This window comes from Coffea eugenioides, chromosome 3 (assembly GCF_003713205.1).
Source record: "Coffea eugenioides isolate CCC68of chromosome 3, Ceug_1.0, whole genome shotgun sequence".
Classification (NCBI taxonomy): Eukaryota; Viridiplantae; Streptophyta; class Magnoliopsida; order Gentianales; family Rubiaceae; genus Coffea; species Coffea eugenioides.
The window spans coordinates 46,957,467-46,963,466 of record NC_040037.1 but is presented as its reverse complement, the minus strand read 5'-3'; positions in this window follow the sequence as shown (position 1 = coordinate 46,963,466).

Below are 6,000 nucleotides of genomic sequence, written 5' to 3'. Positions count from 1 at the left end.
AAATAAATAAATCCTAACTACCACCTGAAACAGTCAGTAATCAATTCGAGTACTGGAGCAGGGACTCTAGGTGTGCAATGGGTTACTTGATTCACCCTGTTCCCGAAGAGTTTGCTTAATCCGATATACCTGAATTAATTATTTAACTGGATTCCCTAACTAGTAGACAGTGGTAAGCAGGGTCGTCTCCTCAGGGACTAGCAAGATATTTTGTTTCTTTTCAAATCAAGATAAATGGGGGGTTTTGGTATCAAATGCCAAATAAACAAATTAACTGCAGAAAATAATTGATTGAAAGAAATAACTAAGAGAAACTCTAGCCAAGGGTATACTTCAGAAATGGTTCATGCACTGATCATTGATGCAAAAATAATCCCAACATTTATTAATAGATTGGTTATAGTTGTCATGCACGCGATAAACAACCAACCCTTCCTTAATTTATCGATAGCTAAGGTACGACCGTTAGCTATTTCTCTAACCCAAAAACAACCCTAGGTATGACCGTAGGATTTAATTTCTAGATTGCATTAATAATTAGAAAGGCCCAATCCTGACTAACAAACACGCTACGAGGGTTTATTTAAGCCAGATCAAATATTCCCCTGACACAATTCCAATTATGCCAGTTGCTACTGGGATAGAGATAATGAACAATTACGGATTCAATTACCCCTATATAGCAAAATAGCCTATGTGAATAATTAATTATTGCGCATTAACCAATCATACACAAGGCTATAGCGATTAAGAGCAAGGAATATGTAAATATCAATAAATGAAGAAAACAATTAACAATGGTTTAGATCTCACAGTATTAATTGAACCAATTCATCAGTTGCTCCCTTGACTAGAGTTGGGAGGTTTAGTTCCCCATAATCAGAGTACAGGCCATGAGGCAGAGCTGTAGGAAACCGTCAATTCTTTAATCAAAGCAAACGGAAGATTTGACCCTCGTTCACTTCGGTCAACCGAAGAGAGAAAAAACAACAATGGATTACGATTGCTTTCAATTGATTTCCAAGGCTTCAATTTCCTTCGGTCAAAGCCAGAATGAAAAGCAATGGCAAAAGTCCACGATTGCGGCTCTTTTAAGCTTTCTTTCTTTTCCCACACAATTCACATACGAGAGATTGGAAAGTTGTTTGATTTCTCAATTTGGTCAAAAACAATGAAAAGCTCACAAGCATCCCAAAAGTGGCTATTGTCTGCTGCCTTTTTCTCTACAAAGCTGCGGCTCTCCCGTCTAATTTTTTTAGAGTAAGGAAAAACTCTCTCCCAAACCTAAGCTGCCCCAGAGATTCCGAAAAATCCCCGATAGCGTGTTTGTTCGCTACGAGGGTTTGTTTAAGTTAGATCAAATATTCCCCTGACACAAATCCAATTATGCCAGTTGCTACTAAGATAGAGATAACGAACAATTACTGATTCAATTACCCCTATATAGCAAAATAGCTTATGCGAATAATTAATTATTGCGCACTAATCAATCATACCCAAGACTATAACAATTAAAATCAGGGAACATATGAATATCAATTAATGAAGAAAATAATTACAAACGGTTTAGATCTCACAGTGATTGCCGAACCAAATCGTCAGTTGCCCCCTTGACTAGAATTAGGGGTTTAGTTCCCCATTAGTGAACAGGCCATGCGAACGCAGCAGACAGAGGCCGCCAATTCTTGCGTTGAGAATCGGTCAACCGAAAGAGTTAGAAAAGAGCTAGAGGAATCGATCTTCAGTTGTTTTTCACAAAGCAAGGAAATTGTCTGATGCCCTCTCCATTGATTCGGTCAAAATGAAAGAGTAAAGTAAGTGCCAAATGGTCAAAAATGGTGGCCCATAATGGTCCCTCACAAAACAAACATACGAGAACAAATTCTTGCTAGATTTCTCAATTCACTTCTCTGGAGAATAACAATTGTTCCAAGTCAACCAAAGATGGAAAGTAAAAAATTACAGAAGTCAGAAAATGTCTCTGTTGCCTTTCTTCTCTACAAAGCTGCGGCCCCCACAAAACCTAAGCCACGCGAGAATTACTAAATTCTCCCTCAGTTGTGGTCCCCAGTTCAAGGAGAGGATTTTTCCACTTTTTGGAAATTGTTATTTGTTTTAAAATTAGAACAAGACTCCCTCAAAATATAATAAAATAAAATCTATTACAATTAGATTTCTTCAGCTTCTCAAGCGGGCCCCACGTACGATGAATCTTCTAAAAGCTGAATTTAAACACTTTTCAGCATCCATTCCTGCAATTAGCATCAAAACAAAATATTAGTAGAATCCACCCAATTAATGAAAATATTTAGTCAATTCATTGTGCAATAATGCCCAAAATACCCACTAAAATGCATCCTATCAATCTCCCCCACACCTGAACTATGCTTGCCCTCAAGCATAATTAACTCAGAAATGCAATAAAGATACTAAGCAAACCACAGCAGTTCATTCATACCAAGAATGGCATTCCAAATTCCCCAATAACCTCATCGAAATCAGAGTATACCAAATCAACAATTCTCACCGTTTAAAGTGCACTCAATCACTCCAAAATGTATATGAGATGTATATAAGATAACTCTCAGATCAACACAATAGAATGACACTACCATAAGCTTGCTCATATATCATATCTCCACCACTTACTTATGAATTTAAATGCAGCAATCAAGGGACTTTAAAAGGTTGTAATGGGGTTAGGGTGAGAAGGTAGGATAAAAAGGAGTCAAAAGGGTGTAAAAGTATAAAATAAGTGCCCAGAAATTCATTACATAGATTCTTGCACATTTGAAACTTAAAGGCATCTCAACCATCACACAAGTGAAGTGAATTAGCACTTGCCACAACCTTCGCCTTTTCTCATCTTTTCATTCATCTACTCCCCTTCTTTTTTCTTTTTTTCTTTTTTTTTTCTTTTGTTTTTTTGTTTTTTTTTTGTTTTTTATTTTTTTTCTATAACTCCCAACCAGCACCATAAAAATCAACTTTACTTGCTGATTTCCTGCACTTTGTCTTCTTTTCACATTTCCCCTTTTTTTCATAGATAGGTGCAATGCCTCTCAAATAATACTCCAAAATGCTGTATAATGAAATCAAAGCACTTCTTCACACGAGGTTCAAAAAGAAAGTCTAAAAAGAGGTTTTACGGCTAAAACTAGGGTCTCAAGCGAAGAATAAGGGTTAAGGCTCAACTTGGCTCCCTAGTGATAAATAATCCAAGGCTTGGTTTTAAGAAAGTCCAAAAATGGCTCATTCCTAGGTGCCCTATCATTTCAATGCATTAAACTCATTTAAATGTGGTCTTGACATGCATAACCGAGCAAGTTCTAGAATGACAAACCATGTGCACTAATCACTCAACAAACGAAAAATTAGGCCCAAAAATCGCATAAGTGATCAAATTCATGCCAAATTCAGCATATTCATCAATCAATCCATCATCGAGGTAAATAGAGCACCCAATGGTATGAACTTACTACTCGTACTCATATCTCAATTGCAGTCATCACAGTTTAAAGAAAGGAACTACTATGGCAAGGAAAATGCACATAAAACAGCTCAAAGCACAACTAATGCATAATTAACCCTCCCCCACACCTAAACCTTTCATTGTCCTCAATGGAAGCGGATAAAGATGAAAATAAAACGAGAAAGGCAACAACACTTCCCTTAATACGGCGGAGGGCAGAGGTGGACTAAGGTTGTGGAGGGCACGGTGGGCGGAAACCCACGTGGTGGAGGTATTCTGCTAAATTCTGGGCCATGCCGGCTATTTGACACTCCATCCGCTCCATGCGAGTGTCCATGTGCTGCATCTGGAATCGAAGAGCTGCAAGCTGGCTATCGACGGAGGAAGATGGTGGAGGTGCCGAAGAGGATGGTCCGGGGGCATCCGTAGAAGGACCACCAGCCTCCGGGTCAGCGGTTTTGGAAGCTCTGCGCTTTGGAGGAACGGAGATTGGCCCCGGGGGAGCAAACTGAAAAACGCCCGCCACCTGTCTCACAAGACCCATTTTTTCCAAACAAACCAAATCGAGGGGTTCCATAGTACAAGCACGATGCAAGTTATGATTATTTAAGTCCAAAACCCCAAGATTTACAGCCAACTGAGTGATAAATGAGCCTAAGATTAATGGCTTATTTTTCTTACTTAGCACAGTTCGGAGGTGGAGGGCAAACCAGCTACCCAAATTGACCCTAGTCCGAGTGACCATGCACCAAACGAAAAAGAACTCGGGCTTGGTCAGAGTACCCAAGCTATCCTTCCTACCTGAGAAACTATAGGCCATGAATCTATGTAAATAATGGTAGGCGGCGCTCTTAAGATAAGAAGCCTTAGACTGACTGGGGTCATAGCAGTGTCGGTCAACCGACAAATCTCTCCAATAATCAATGTAATGAGAGAAAAATGGCTCCGTGTACTCGCACACACTGTGCATATACTCCTCAGTCTGGGAGTAGGGAATATCAATGAACCCAAGAGCCAAATTAAATTCAGTTATAGATTGGGTGAACTCTCTACCCATTAATCGAAACCTCACTACCCCAGGAGTGGTAACGGAGAATTCATCAGGAATATTAAACTCAAAAGTAGCATAAAATTCCCACGTCAGTTCAGTGAAAGCAGGTAAAACGATAGAAGCATAGCGGGTCCAGCCTACGTTAGTCAAGTGCTGCGTGACCTCATCCCTCAGGTTTAGCATATCAAGTGTAGGGCCATGGATGTATTTACAAGGAATAATCTTCCTTGTGCAAGCCGAGGCATACTGCTCCTTGTCGGCAGCCCGGGTGAAGGTCAAATTGCTGCCAAAGTGGGCGGGAGAGGAGATATGAACCTCCCTATTCCGTCCAAGGCGGGTACGAGGCCCTCCAGGCCCAGTCGATGGGGCAGGTCCCCCTAAGGGGACCGTAGGCTGAGGGGTGGAAGTGGAAGGCTTGTTCTTGCCTTTAGTCTTGGGTTTGGTCATTGGATATCAGGAAAGATGGCAAAGACAAGGTAGAACTAGGTAAAATGGAGCGGTAGCTAGTCAACAAAGCAAGGGGTCCCCAAACACAGCTCCAAACACCAACAATTGCACAAATAGAAACTAAACAACCCAAAAATCAATTAAGTTGATAAACACATAAAATCTTCACCCAAAAACTAATTAAACATGGAAACAACAAAAATTTCCCCAATTACTTCAGATTCTACCCCAAAATTGGTCAAATAGTCGTCAACCAACCACAGATGATATCACAGCACTCAAATTAACCACAAAATATCTGGCATCAGCTAACAATTTAAAACGAATCTGTCCTCAGCTAAGTAGAACTAATAATCTGGCCTCAGCTACTTAGTGACAGAAAATCAAAGAAAGAAATCACCAGGGGAAAGGAATAACCGGTAGTTGCCATGGGTGGAAAAGAAAAAGAACGCAGGTGGGCGCGGCCCATCCGCGTGCCTCGCCTTGCGCCAACAGCAGCCCAGACCAGCAACAGCGAGTAGCAACGCCGCAGGCGCCCATGGTGCGCACAGCTTCACCAGCCACCAGCTGCCTTCACACGGCCAGCTCGCACGAGCAACGCCCCACCGCGCGCACGGATCAAAACCAGCTGCGCACGGTGCGCAGTCAAAAATTGACAGGTGTCGAGCCTGTACAATAATAAATACCTACTCGAGAAAAATACAGATTTTATATATAGCGGTGAGCAGGGTCGAATCCACAGGGACTGGGGATAATTCGTTTCTTCTAGAGTTCAAAGTATAGGGGGTTTTAGGATTAAATGCTAACTAAACAAATTAACTGCAGAAAATAATTAATTAAAAGAAATAATTAGGAGAGTTCTAGCCAAGGGTACACTTCAGAAATGGTTCATGCACTGATCATTGATGCAGAAATAATTCCAACATTTATTAATAGATCAGTTATAGTTGTCATGCACGCGATAAACAACCAACCCTTCCTTAATTTATCGATAGCTAAGGTACGACCATTAACTATTTCTCTAACCCAA